The sequence below is a fragment of the Suricata suricatta genome, chromosome 3 (genome assembly GCF_006229205.1).
Source record: "Suricata suricatta isolate VVHF042 chromosome 3, meerkat_22Aug2017_6uvM2_HiC, whole genome shotgun sequence".
NCBI classification, from domain to species: domain Eukaryota; kingdom Metazoa; phylum Chordata; class Mammalia; order Carnivora; family Herpestidae; genus Suricata; species Suricata suricatta.
The window spans coordinates 27,157,487-27,171,464 of record NC_043702.1 but is presented as its reverse complement, the minus strand read 5'-3'; the positions used below and the strand labels follow the sequence as shown (position 1 = coordinate 27,171,464).

The 13,978-nt window shown below is 47.3% G+C and overlaps 1 long non-coding RNA gene across 1 annotated transcript in view; it reads right to left on the bottom strand.

Annotated features, from left to right (window-relative positions):
• Window positions 1-577: 577 nt before the first annotated feature.
• Window positions 578-13,978, bottom strand: part of LOC115287480 — an 80,378-nt gene continuing 66,977 nt past the window's right edge. Inside the window, exon 3 of the long non-coding RNA XR_003906500.1 lies at window positions 578-6,939. This is a non-coding gene — a long non-coding RNA (uncharacterized LOC115287480). The remainder of the gene's footprint in view (window positions 6,940-13,978) is intronic.

Genomic DNA, 13,978 nt, shown 5'->3' with positions numbered 1-13,978 from the left:
TGGTCTCTGTGGCGGTAAAGCCAGGAGGACAGATATTCCTCCTCAGTGCTCACCAGCCAGAGGGCTGCTGTCTCTCACATAAGCCCCTACTCTGCTTTTCACTCTTTGTCCCTAAAGGGTCTTCAGGAAGACTAGCGTCCCTTCCTAGTGGCCCACTGCCTGTCTCTTGTCCATCTCATTTGGAGGGCACGGTAGCGAGATGAACCAGGACAAGAAGGCTTGGGAAGGAGCTCAGGTGGGAAGACATTCCATGCATGAGCTGTGGCAGATTTGTTTCAGACCTGAAAGAAACCATGCCAACTTGGCAAACACGGCCCATAAAAAACGACATCAGCATTTGTAGAAAGTTATACTCTGTTTTTCACAGGAATAAAAAGGGCTGTAAGAGTACTGTAAGTTGATAAATTTAGAAAAAAAAACCCTCTGAGACTAATATTAAGAGGTATTTTAAAGTCCTAGGAGCCTACTTTCAATAAAGCTTTAATCTTGACTTTGAGTTAACATCCAGAGCTCATCTCGGGCTTTCACCATCCCTGCGAAAACAGTATTTTAATGAAGTTATTATGAGAACAGAAAGTATTTTCTGAATTGTTTATTGAGAGAGAGAGAAACTTTATACATCGGGAACTGGTGCACTTAAATTATATGACAGAAGACCATAAAATCTAGGGCTCTTGTCAACAACACAACTTTGTTTTATATTATTATAATTACCGATATTTAAAAATAATATGAACAATATGGATAAGTTATGCTAAAATGAAAGGCAACAAACTCCAGAAAATAGAAACAGCATATACAGCACATTAGCTATTTCAAGTAGCTCAACATAGAGTGAGATAATTGCCCAAACCCAGAATTCTAGTGAGTTCTGTCATGCATGAGCAGAAAGGAGGGAGGACGACACGGATCTGACCCAGGAGCAGGAGAACAAGTTGAGTGGAAGTCTTGTGCGCCGACCACCATGTTCGATGCTCTTCGTTTGCAAATTAAACATTTTCCCTCCTTGTACTGTTCATTTAAGACAGATTCCTCTTGCCCCCAGCCCCCAATCTTCTACAGTGTGCTTCTGCCCATTCAAAACAAGATTCTGGTAGGTGACCGAAATCAGAACCTAGGCCTCCAGCGGCAAAAGTGGAACTTAATAGCTCACTAGACTGTCCATGCCACATGGAAACGCTTTCATCACAATGTACTCAAGAGGCTTCCTACTTTCTACCTGGAAAACAGGTGGCAAAGCGTAAAAGGAAAACCTTTATACGGTAAAAGAAAAGAAAATTGTTTTTGTATAATTTTTTAGCCTGAAGGAGGCTAAGTTCACCAACTTTACAGATTCAAATCCGGATAATCTCTACTCATTGGCTATGGTAACATCATGACATTCCCCTGAGTTTGGTTCATGAAAGCAAGCAAACAAACAAATAAAAAGAGTGATTACAAAAAAAAAAACAAAAAACCAGCCTAACACAAAGTTCAAATATTATGCAGTTGTGTCTTTTGTATTTCCTGGTAAAAGTGTCGATGGAGCTAAGAAGCCCGTGTTTCTACCCTTCCACATTAACCGTGTCTTCCCAACGGAATCCTTTACTCGTGAGGTTAAGGCACCAGGTTAAACAAGGGTGAAAGTCTGACATGCATGTGGAATATGCAGGTTCCGAGAGCATCTGTAAAAAGAGTGGCCAGCAGGGAGGAAGCAAAGTGACCCGGGTCTAGGTGAAGGGCCCTGCAGGCTTCAAGTGGAGAGCAGAGGAGACTAGAAGCACTAGGCAGTACTGTAAGGCACTCCTACTGGGAAAGGCAGGTGGGAGAGGGGGCACCCACTCCAGGTCTGCCGGTCGGGTTACAGCCCTGAGGCCTGAAGCTGGCCTGGACTCTGGACTAGGGCGGGGAAGATCAAGGGTGGGGGAGAGAGGCTGGTCTGCAACGCTATGGCCAGGAGAAAGGAGTCTTCACTGTGCTACAAGCGAACTGCTGTAGGCGCCTGAACCTTCTACCCTAGGCAACGATTGTGGCTTCTTTCACACCTCCTGACAAGATGGCTTCTCTTTCCACAGGGAGGAACCAAAACAAAACAGCTGTTGTCCCTTCCCTTGTGCTTAACACTGACTTCCACCACATCGGAGGTCACTTGAGGAGAGTGCCACGTAACGTGACCATCAGGAACCCACTTTAAATAAAGCCTCTGACAACAACGGGTGTGCTGAGGAGGACATTCCACACCTTTGACTTTTACCTAGAGTTTAACAGTGACTTCGACTTTACCTTGGCGTGCATCCACTAAGACACACGAAAGAAAACCCCTCAAGTCAGAGGGTCTGAATACAATGAAATTAGAATTGTCTACCTTTAGGAAGTGCTGGGTGCTAGGACTCAACTGTCCCCCATGATAGAAATCAACACTTGTCTGCTTACATCAATCAAGTAGAGCTTTTCACCCATCCTGGGCTCAACCTAGAGCAGTGAGTGAGCTGTACTAGACTCAGGTCAGAAGAATGGTCCACAGTGGATAATGCAGGAATGCTCAGTTGTTAACAAGTACCAAGGGAAGGAAAACAGTACCTCTACAGACTCAATTCATGCCAAGGAGAGAGAGTTCATTTCTTTCAGTTTTGCCCCCAGTTCTCTACTTTTTGATGTTATTTTAAGAGTAAGAAAAGTATTGAGACAGAAAATTCAAAAAATAAGGGGGAAAACTGTATGCAACTCTCTTTAGTGGGAGAAGTATAAAAATAAAATAAAATCACCTCTGAACTGACTCTAGAGAATATTAGAATCAAGAGCAGAAGATTGATTTCTGAATCCAGTTATTCCAATAAGTGCAGCAGAACAGTGGAGATGAAGAATTCTGCCCAAACTTGTGAACAGCAGCATTGGCTTTACCCTAAATTAGGAACAAAACATATCTTGGCCTCCTCCAGTAACACCTCTCTTTGCAGAAGTGTTCAGTGTGGTATCCAGTCGTGTCCTGATATGATAATTTACGCATGACGTTTTTTGGCCAACAGGTAGGGGGCAAACCCACAGGTCTGGAAGCCACGCCTTTTCAAGGAAGCACAGGAAGAAACTGTCCAGGGTCAGTGTTCAGTGTGTATTCAGTGTGTACCCATGCAGAGACAAAGCTGGAGGTCAGAGCTCATCCGAGTGGACTCACTCATCTGTTTAGCAAAGGCTGTCTAGGGCAGCTAGAGCGAGGTCAACACCGGGGTTCTCACTGCAGCCAGGAGGAAATCATGGCACAGTTCCCTTGCAGGAGTCTGAAGTACCACTGAGTTAGCTGGAAACCACAAATCCCAAACATTTATCATATTCCCCCCGCCCCCCTTTTTTTTGGTGGCAGTCTGGTCTAGTAGAATTAAAAAGTGATTACCTTCTCAGCTAATCAAGTATTCAAGCTCCTAAAATATTACCGTTTAGGGCTACAGATATGGAAATGGCTGGAACTCAGTCCCCTGGAAAGGCAGCAAGGCAAAGGGGCACAAGGAGAGTTTACATGGCTTTCATACAAAGAGGCTTTCAACTTTGGGGAAAATCAGCCCCGGAAAGAACACGACTCGATTCCAGTTGACTGCTTTTAAAGTGCTTTGTGGCCTTCCTGCAGCCGTACAACTGAGCTCTATTTTGGGAACTGGCTTCTCCACTGCAGCGTTGGATGCCAACATTGTACCAGGGTCGGACTGTCTCACACACGCGTTTCTGGCACTGTTAGGAGGGATTTCCTCAAGTGATACACCAGGGAATGGGCCTTTCAAGTGAAAAGAGTTTCCCCAGAGTCAGGCGCGGGCTCTAGGAGATTAATTGGCCATTTTCTCATGTGTTTTATGTGTGAGATATTTAATATGGGATGAGAAAGGGAGCGGGAGGGAAGGCAGGTATTAGCTTGGATCTTAAGGAGGTGGCAATCCACAGATCTGCTTTTGTTTCGACAGTTTCTAAGCCGTGGGACAATTACCTAACTGTACCGACTCATTTGTTTGGGTTGAAAACAGTAAGGGCGTTCATGTGCTCTAAGGCATTTCTGGGCTGGAAAATAGCAATTTTGAATTTTCATGACAGACCCAATTCGTAAGCTGGCTCCACTCTGTCCTATCAGATTTTGGTGGTGGTGGCTGACCGCTGTGTGGGCCAGCGGACAGCGCCGGCCAGGCCGTCAGGGACATAGAAAAGGCGAGAAAACAGAAGCAGCTGGGATGCCGTTCTGCTTCTGGGTAGCCGATGGCGATAGTACGTCTACGTGTTTTTTTTTTTCCTTTTGAAAATAATCAGAAAATGATGTGGGTAGAAAGGTGTCCTTTGGAGTGTGCAGGGAATGCCAGTGTTGAGCAAGGCCCTCTAAAGGGGCGTCCGTGAGAACAAAGGCCTTTAGAACAGGGGTCCAATGTCCCCCTCTTGGCAGGCCTGATGCTAGGTGCCTAGGAGGTGGGACAGGAGATTCTGTACGTAGAGCAAGCACGCTACAGGGGGCGGGGGGGCGCGCACTTCGGGCCCCCCAGTGCAGGGTGCTGGAGCCGGCCTCGCTGACCAGCCGATCACCGGCACGTTAATTACAGCGCGGGCAGAAGTAAGCTGCAGGCCGGGGAGCTGCGGGCGGAGGGAGAAGGCACTTTGCCATCAGAGCACATCTGTTTTATAATAAGCAGGTCTATAATTCTCTTGTGAAAGATCATGTTCTGCTATCTTCTCTGAGGCTGGAAAATATAAATACTGTATTTCACGAAGGGGAGGGAAAAGGGGGAGAGGATCAAATTTGTTTGCCTGTTAGCCAAGTGCTTGTTTGAGATTTTCCACCCTTTATCTTTGTGTGCAATGTTCTCTATGACTGGAGTTGGGGCGGGGGGAAGTCAACCTGTTTTTTTCCGCGAATAAAAGGCACCGTAAGGTGCCTCATGAATGGGGTCTTGGCCTCGTAACAAGTTTTTGTGCCCTTGGTTGCAGCTGCTGCAGAGTCAGAAAAGATGTGTGTGTGTGGTGGCGAGCTAGTAAGCGGAAATGTGTGGTCCGGGGCCAAAGGAACTGGTGTGGGTTGAGAGGTGAAATGTTTGTATCCAGCAGTCCGCGCAAAAGTCAATCTGGAATGGCACGTGTCTACATGGACAGAGGTATCAAGAGTTAGGATCTGGAGGGAGTAAGGTGCGGGGGCGAAGCAGTGACGGGGTTAAATGTATCCTGTGCTTCGTGAGTCACTGAGTCCCTAGGTCCCAACAGCAGTGACACTACCAAACCACGAAGGCCTTGGAGGGGTCTGCTCAGTGGAAACATACAGAATCTTCTCATATGGCCTGTTGAAAGTTGCTTCATTATCAGTGTATCTTTCTGCTCTGGGAAGAGTGTGGTGGAAGGAACGGAGCGTTGACTGCCAGCGCCGGCTTGCCTGACATTTTGGTTACCACGTCAGCTCAGGCCTGGCGGGGGGCGGGGGGCGGGGGGCATGGCTCTACCGAGTGGTGAAGTGATTCATTATGTTTCCTATTTCTAGGATACGATTTTAGCACTTTTGTTTCACATCAAGGTGGCAATTGTGTGTGTGTGTGTGTATGTATATATACACCTATTTAAACAATATTATCACATTTAGTTCATTAATTATATTTGTAAGTTTGGTATTTTCTTAAGAGTCTAACATTGGTGTTTTGAAGTCCCATGTGACTTTGATTTTGTAAACAATTTTAAAAATGTGAAAGCAGAAGTGGTTAAATTGACAAATTAAAGGCCAAAGTGAAAGTGCAATGAGGAACAATGAGAAATAAAGCATTTAAAATAAATAGGTAGGGAATGTCTGTATAAGATCCTGTGACAAGAAACTGAACGTCGTCCCACAGAATGTGTGTACGATCACCACGGTCTACAAACCCATGTGTTTGACCACAATTGTAGGAAATTTCCTCAGGCCAGCACCGTGTAAGAAAATCATAAATATTACCCATAAAACCCTGGGAAAACTGCTCTTCAGAAAGCCATGTTTTCCCCCAAATGTGCTGGGGCGTCACACCCTTAGGTGGCGCTGGGGATTGTACCAGCAAACAGACCGGCAACATGTCGCAGAGGTCTCTCTCTCTCTGTTTCCCCTCAGGAAAAAAACCCCTGAGATTAACTTCCAAACCAGAAGGAGCTCTCCTCATAAAGTACGGGTGCATGCTTTCTGTCAGAGGGAGCCCCCACTCCTCATTTCTGGGCCGCTCGGCTCAGCTGAGGCGGTCCCCACCTGTGCGGGACAAACTGCGGTGACCCGGAGTCGTCCATCCCCATGTTCTGGAAATTTCTTGTGACACAGACGCCCAGGAGGGCTTGCCTCAGTTACTGTATCCTCTGTGAAGGCTCAGAATAAATAACACAAACCGAACCCGAAGTTCCGTGCTTCTGTGGGAAATGCTTCCTCCTGTGTCCTGCGTACTCAAATGGCTCCTGAGAGCCAAACAACAATAAAGCAAAACAAAACTAGGGAAAAAAATATGAACTATGTAAAGCATTGTGTGTAAACCACGGTTTCACTTGGGAACAAACTGCTGAAAGTCATGGCTAAGTGCAGTTCAGCTACTGGCCGTTTCTCTGAGCCACAGGGGCTGTGCGGACCTTTTGGACAGCAATTTACACAGAACGTACAGACGGGACGTATCGGCATGTGTGTACATGTATGTAAATATGTATCTATAGCTAGCTGAAGATGAGGCATAGTCCTCCTCCCAAGGGGTCTAACTGGCGGCGCAGGAAGCCGCCGGGCTGATGGATCGGTGAGAGGTCAGTCCCTGGCCCGGGCTCCTGTGGAGTCAGGTGCTCTGGTAGGACAGCTCGAACATGGTGCAAGCCTCCTCCAGGCTCTCGTCCATGTTCAGCCTCCGCCAGAAAGACTTCTGCTTCTTCTGCAGCTCTCGGCGGACACACCTCGGGCAGGGCACGGACTTTTCTTTGCATTCCGAGTGGAAAACGGCTCCACAGCCTTCACACCTGCAAAAGCCAACCATGGAGATGATGAACCAGGCAGAAACGAGCAAGACACAAACAGCTGCAGTCCAGTCCTCTGTGCGGCTCAGAGCACATTTACTCCGGGGAGCCCTGCCGCTGGGGAGAGATGACTCAGACATGGGCTCTTCCCTTTTCCAAGATGTTCAAGGTGGAATTTCACTTGAAGAAAAGAACTTTTATTTTTCTGATTAGAACGAGCTGGGGCGAGGCTTATGGCTTGCAGTGGAGGGAAGTCACCAGTCTGCCAGCGGCTGTGTGATCGTGGTGGCAGTGGACAGAGTTCTAGAAGCTCTGTGTTTTAGTTTCCTCCCCACAGGCAAGCAGTGTGGGTAGTAACTCTAGGGGGAAGGGACAGAGGACAAGAATGAGATTCTTCACTGGCTGAAAGTGCTCTGAACCCTCGTGACAGTCCTGGCGTTTCAGCCGTGAAAACGCTGCTGTCCCCTTCTGCTAACGTGGCCTACGTGGCTGCCTGTGACTCCCTGCCTTCATCTGACAATTTGGAGAGGTAAAATGATACATTTGCATTTTCTGAATGATACCCTTTGCTCTAGTGTCCTTCTGAGTTTTTTTTTTTTAATTAGGAAAACCCCCCACCTTTGTAAGCCCACCTTTACAACACAAGTGGGAACGGTAAAGCATGAGAAAGTGGGGAAGAGAATAGTTTTTGAAGACAACATGCAGATACTATAATTTATAGAGGGGAGGCATTCCAGGTGGATGACGAGTTTGTTGTTTGGCTTGGTGGAAGCCTGCACAGGAGTCCAAATGGCTTGTTTTTCCTGCAAAGTCTTGAATAATGAGTAACTGTCAGGCACAACCATCACCGCTCCGGGAGGTGGCTTGCCCGTGTGGAGTCAGCGCCCATCCTTCCGCACAAGGCTGACAGGCAGCGGGTCCCTTGTCTCAGGAGCCTGGGGAATCGGGCCCGTGTGGTTCTGTCCGACCAGCAACAGCCCATGCAGGGTCCAGCACTGGACCAGGTTCAAAGATGATTATGAGGGAAACAGTCCTTAAGGGTCAGCTGTGCTCCTTGTGTTTTTTTTCCCCTAATATCTTGGGCTTCAGTCCTGGACAGAGGATGGTCTTTGGGGCACCTTCCCTAGCCTTCCACTGACGCAGTCCCAGTACCATTCGGGATTCACCCACCCTCGTACCCAGGAGACTCCCCTTCTGCCAAGAGACCAAAAGATAGAGGCTTCTCTGTAGCAGCAGGCTCTGCCCCAGCTCAGCTCTGTGGGCAAGTAAAACATGGTGGCGGCTAGGAGAGCAGGCACAGAGTGACATGGCTTGACCTCAAATCCCACCTTCAAATCACTTTCTGGCTGTCTAGACTAAACTGTGCAGCACCTCCTCCTCCCCACCGCCCTGGCTGAATTCCTGTGTTGAAGCTGTAACCCAGGGTCACTGCATTTGGAGACTGCGTCTTCAGGAAATAATGAAGGGTACATAAGGTCATAAGGGTGGGCCCAGATCTGATAGGATTAGTGTCGTTGTAAGAAGAGACACCAGAGAGCTCGCTCTCTTTCGCCCCCACTGCGTGTAGCCACAGGAACGGCCTTGTGAGGAGTGCAGCAAGAAGGGGCCATTGGCCAGCTGGGAAAAGACCTCTCATCGGAAACCACGCCCTGCTGGATCTGGACCTGGGGCTCCTGGCTTCCAGAACTGTGAGAAATAAATGTCTATTGCTGAAGCCAGCTGGTCAGTGGTCTTTCATATGCCAGCCTGAGCAGACTAAGACAATGACCTGGAGTAAGTCACTTCACCTTTCTGAGTTTCCGTTTCCTTATTTGCTTAGTAGAGTTTCCATTACCATGCACCTCACAGAAGAGTTGTGAGGCTCAAATGGGGTAATATGCAAAGCGTTTAGCATAGTTCCTGGCATGTGGTAAGTGCTCAATAATATAGCAAAGACTGCTCCTGCTACCTTCCTCAGAGTCTTCATTTCAATCTGACCGCACCTTCGTCACCCCCAGTGACGTGACGACATCTTGATCAACCCCCTCATGTCATAGATTCTAAGAGGGCTAGGATTGTCTCATGAGGACACAGTGAGTTAAAGACAGAGTCATGACTAGACCCTAGGACTTCTGACAGCCCGGCCACAGCTTGTGCTGAGGCCTGGTCACCTGAGTGGGGGGAATGCGCCATCCTGCCGGGAAATGCAAGGCTTCCAGTCGGAAGACTTGTGCTCAAACCACAGTCCTTTCTTTGAATGATCTTGGGCAAGTCATTGCTCTGGTTTCCTCATTTTCTTTCCTATTCATGGGGTTCTGTGGGACAAAAATGGGTGAAGGTACATCAAAGGATATTCCAGTGGCAAGTGCTCTAAAGAGCAGGTGAGTGTGATGCCACCTTTCACGGTGACTCTAGTACCTGCCTTCTTGATGCTGGAGCCACACTGGTCAGGACAGTCAACCTCGTAGAATCATCTCTAGCATCTCCCTGCCATTGGCTCCTCCCTCCTTCTAGTGGGATGAAGGTTGGACCCAGGTCTCCTAGTGCCTCTTGTCTGGGCCAGCTCCTCCCCAGTGGCAGTGTCTTTGACCTCCCTGGGTGACACCTCCATACCCTCCTATCACTGAAGTGACACTAATTGTAGCCTTATCAAATAAATTTCCTCCTTCCTGCCCCCTTTGCCCTGCTGAGTTAGTGATTTATACACCTAGGGATGTTGGCTCAGGGCAGTGATTGATAAGGGGAAAACCACTGGGTTCCTTCAGTACCACTCCCTTATCTCTGCTGATACCAGCACCCCCACACCCCGCGTGAATGAAGAGGTTGAGTCTTATTGGGTATTTCCGGTGTAGCAGACACCCATGGGGTGATGGAGGCGCTGAGTACACCTGCTCTTTCTAGCCAAAGGTCAGCAACTGAAAAAAAGTCTGAGATAAAAAATTAATGATTTCAGAATGTAACCAGTCTTATTTTCTAACCATTTGTAAGCCCGCAGTCATCTTTTGAACCGTATAATGGACAGACTGGTCAATGACCTTCCCAAATTCAGACAGTCTATTGTTAACTTTCCCCCTGATTTTCTTTTAAGTGAAAAGAATAAGGTCAGGAAAAGGAGAAAGAGAAACAGTTTCTTACATAAAAGTTACGGAGCTCTATAAGAAAAATTTGCAGGAAAAAGTAAAGTATTTACATTAAACAATGCAACATATAGGCATGCTCCTCTTTGAGACTAGGACTTTATTTAAAAGAACTTTTCACTTTAAAAGAATTCACTGGTTCCTTCGTGTTTACTGAATTTCCTGACCATATTTCAAAAATGACCTAACACACAACTTTTCAGGAACACATCTTGTACACAAGGTAAATCTATCCATGTAATCACCCGTGTGCAAAGTTGCAGTGGATAATGAGAGGCCTGGCCTTCCGTGTCCCCGAGTGATAAACCAAATGAAAGCCAACCAGTTTCATCTTCATTTCTGAGTTACCCGCTCCCAGCAATCAGCAGTCTCACTGCGTTCTGGCTGTGGCTGTGCACTGCGGAGAACAAAGACTGATGTCCTCCTCTCCAGCGTCACACAGAATGCAACCACAGGGGGACATAGTTGCTGTTGACCGACGCCAGCCAACGGGTTTTTCCTGAAAATGTCCACTGCTTCAGTGAATCCAGGGATCTCAACCTCAGCACCACGGACATTTGGGGCCAGATAGTCATCGGGGTGGTCCGGTACCCTGCAGGGTGGTCACCAGCATCGCTGGCTTCTCCCCACTGGGTGCTGGTAGCAATACCTCTCCCCAAGTTGTGACCACCAATAGTGTCTCTGATGCTGCCCAAGGTCCAAATGTCCGTCCCCTGGGAGGGGCAGGGGGCTCATCCCAGCTGAGAACCGTAACCTAATCCATGTGGAGAAGGCATCATGGAGGGAGTATGCAGAGGCCGCTGCAACTGTGCCCTCCCCATGCAAGTGTCCACTGCGGGCCTGTACTCACACCCACCAGGACGGCCCAGCATAGTGCTACTCGCTCGTTACATTTTCACAAATATCTATTTTCAATACATCATTTGGTTAAAGTAGCTGAAATTCACGAGCATTAACCATCCCATGGTTTTTAAAATGGACTCGGAACATCATTTAAGAAGTTAAATGCAATTCTGTGCACTGCTTAGTAACCGTTAACTTTCTACCCACTCTGAGTTTTTAGCCTTCCCCAAAAGCCACCTTGGTGGGTTGGCCCTCAGTTGCATTTATTTGCTCTGTGCCAAGAACATCTGGGCGGCTTCTCTGTGGTGTTCTCTGCTTCTTCATGCCCTATGTAGGCCATCTAGTAAGTGGAAACCAAACATCTCTGTATTTGCCCCACAAAATAAATTGCTTTTATGTAATTGTGAAGCAGTCGCATTTCAGCAACTTCTACAATGAAAAAGAGACCAGAAAGTATTAACGAGGCCACTTACTGAAAGAGAGGAGGGCTCAGCTAGAGCAAGGAGCCCCGACTTCCTGGCCCAGGTTGGCCCCATGGTCACTGGGATCTCGGGTAAGTGATTTCATCCCTGAACCTCTTGCTCTCCACAGAAGTTAAAGGGGAGGCTGGGTTATCTAAGGTTCCTTTCAACTTGCAGATTTTGTGGAGGAGGGGTAAAGGTCTCTCTGGCTTTTATTCTTCTCTTTCCACGTTTTCTTGCCCCTAGGTCTGTGGATGGATGAGGGGATACGGCCAGGCCACTCCTTGGAAAGTCTCAAACTGACAAGCTGGGACTGAATGAGAGGATCCTTAAAGTGAAGAGCATTCCTTTACATTTTACTTATTTGCACTGATTAATCAAACCATGAAATAGCTTATAGACGAGCACGTGCACCTCTGGTTTTCAGGAGTTTGGCCAAAAGGAGCTGACTCCACTTCTATCTCAGACCATTTCAACTGAACATTAAGGATTCCTTCCTAAGTATTTCCCCAACTGTCATCAACACCCTCTCTCCCAAAGAAAAAGCACAGAATGGCTCAGTGTGGTGGGATTTTTATTTTGGGAGTGGTGTAGGGGGTATGCTGGCTAGAGGCCACAGTCATTTCTCATCCTATGTGGAAGTACTGTTGTGTTTTGAGCCCGGGGACGGCCACACTGGAGTGAACCGCATGCCTATGAGTGAGCGCTGCACATCCCACGTGATGTGGGAGGAGGAGGAAAGAGCCCTAGTTCTGCTTCTTTGGAAGCTCTTGGGGCAGTGCCCTGTCATGTGCCCTGGCAAACTGGTCCCCTTCCTAGGGTTGATCCCCAGCAGATCTCATTCTATGTCTTAGTAAAGGCACCATCGAACGAGATGCTATACATTTTATGAACAATCTTTGACCTAAAAATTAGCTTATTGACCTATGGCAGGTGAGGAAGAGGTTCATACCCCAGAAATCTGATAGCCACAGACACAGTGTTCTTACTCCAGTATCAAAACCAAACACGCTAACCTGCTGCAAACTAACAATTAAATATGTGCAGGGGAAAAGGTTTGCTTCTCAAATATTATGGCACAGAAGCAAGAATTCCTGGCTGCAGACAGTTTCCTGTCCTGGAATGCTGATGATGTGAGACCAATTAGAGACAGGCTCGACAGCTCTGTCTGTGTCTTCCAGATTCTAGCTGCATGCAGGCGGGCCACGGGAAGCTGCTGAAGGCCCCGGCCCCAAGTTGAGGTCACTGAAATGCTTCTGCTCTTTCCATGGCGGATTTTTCTCCTGCTGCATTTTTATTTTTGGCTCAGGCAATGACCTCAGATATTTCATTAGGATTGAAATCCAGGCTCGAGTTTGGCTGGATCTCTGACAAGTGAAAGGACAGGCCTGCCGAGCGGGGCAGAGCTCTGGCTGATTCCCACTCTACCGAGCCCACAGCGAACAGGGTGGGGTGCCGAAATAAGTGCACGTTATCAGGCATGCGAGAGTGGTTTGCTGTGTGGCTACTATGTAAGGCGCCCCATGGAGCCACTAGCTATTATTGGCTTTTCCAAGAAACCGAGATGATTATTTAAATCTCTTAGCTAAGGGAGGCAGTTATGGGTGCCTGGTTATTTTAATGGTTTGGGTGGTGTTTTCTTCTGTTCTTGTGTAAGTAAATGAATATAAGCCAATCAGCTATAATTTGCTTAAATGGGAAATCACATAAGGTGTATGTCTGCATATGTACGTAGGTGCTAGGTCTGTGCTCCCTGTATGTACATATATATGTATGCTTTTTAGAAGAATACACAGAACATGTTACTAAACATTCTAAGATAAAATCAGTTAAATAGGACTTAAACAATCTAACAGATTCTTTCTTTTGTGGGGCAATAGGAGGGGTAAAATGAAGACACGTTACTGGCAATTTCAATCAGAAACGGGTTACGATTAGTGCTGATGGCTGGGGTCAGTCCAAGTCTCACAGCCTCTGCCTGGAGCATCGCTTCCCAGTGAAGCACTGAGCCAGAATTACTAGAAATCCACACGCTCCATACGCCCCTCTCTCCTCCCCAGGGGAAGCTGTGGGAAGGGGAGGAAGAGTGCAAAGGGTCTGGAAATGTTGGATTACAGAACTGTTGTGGCTCCATGCAGAGCCAGAAATGGACTACATTTGGGATTATTCAGTGTGTGTGTGTGTGTGTGTGTGTGTGTGTGTTGGCTGGGGGTAGGGAGAGGGGGGACAAAAAGGTATCCATGTGGTTTGACTGGAATTGTATGAGACTGGAAAATCTCTACCTCCTTTGCCAAGTGACTGGCAGATTTAGGTGTGTATGCGCTAGTTTGTAGAGCGATTCCAGTAGTTCTGAATGGTAAATGCACATACAGCCATATCGATATTGGACATTTTAGGCAACATCTGTATGGCCTTTTGCCCCTGTTTTTATAGAAATTATCCTTGTTCTATGTCTATGAGCCAGGTACTATTTGTTTTCCCATTTTTAATAGGCCAGTCAGTCAGTAAACAGATAAAATAAAATGAGATAATAATAAATTAAGTGGTAGCTTCCCTAGTCCCAAAGTGGGTAAGTGTGTGATCGATCTGGACTTGATTCCAGTCTTCTGACGTGAAATCTGG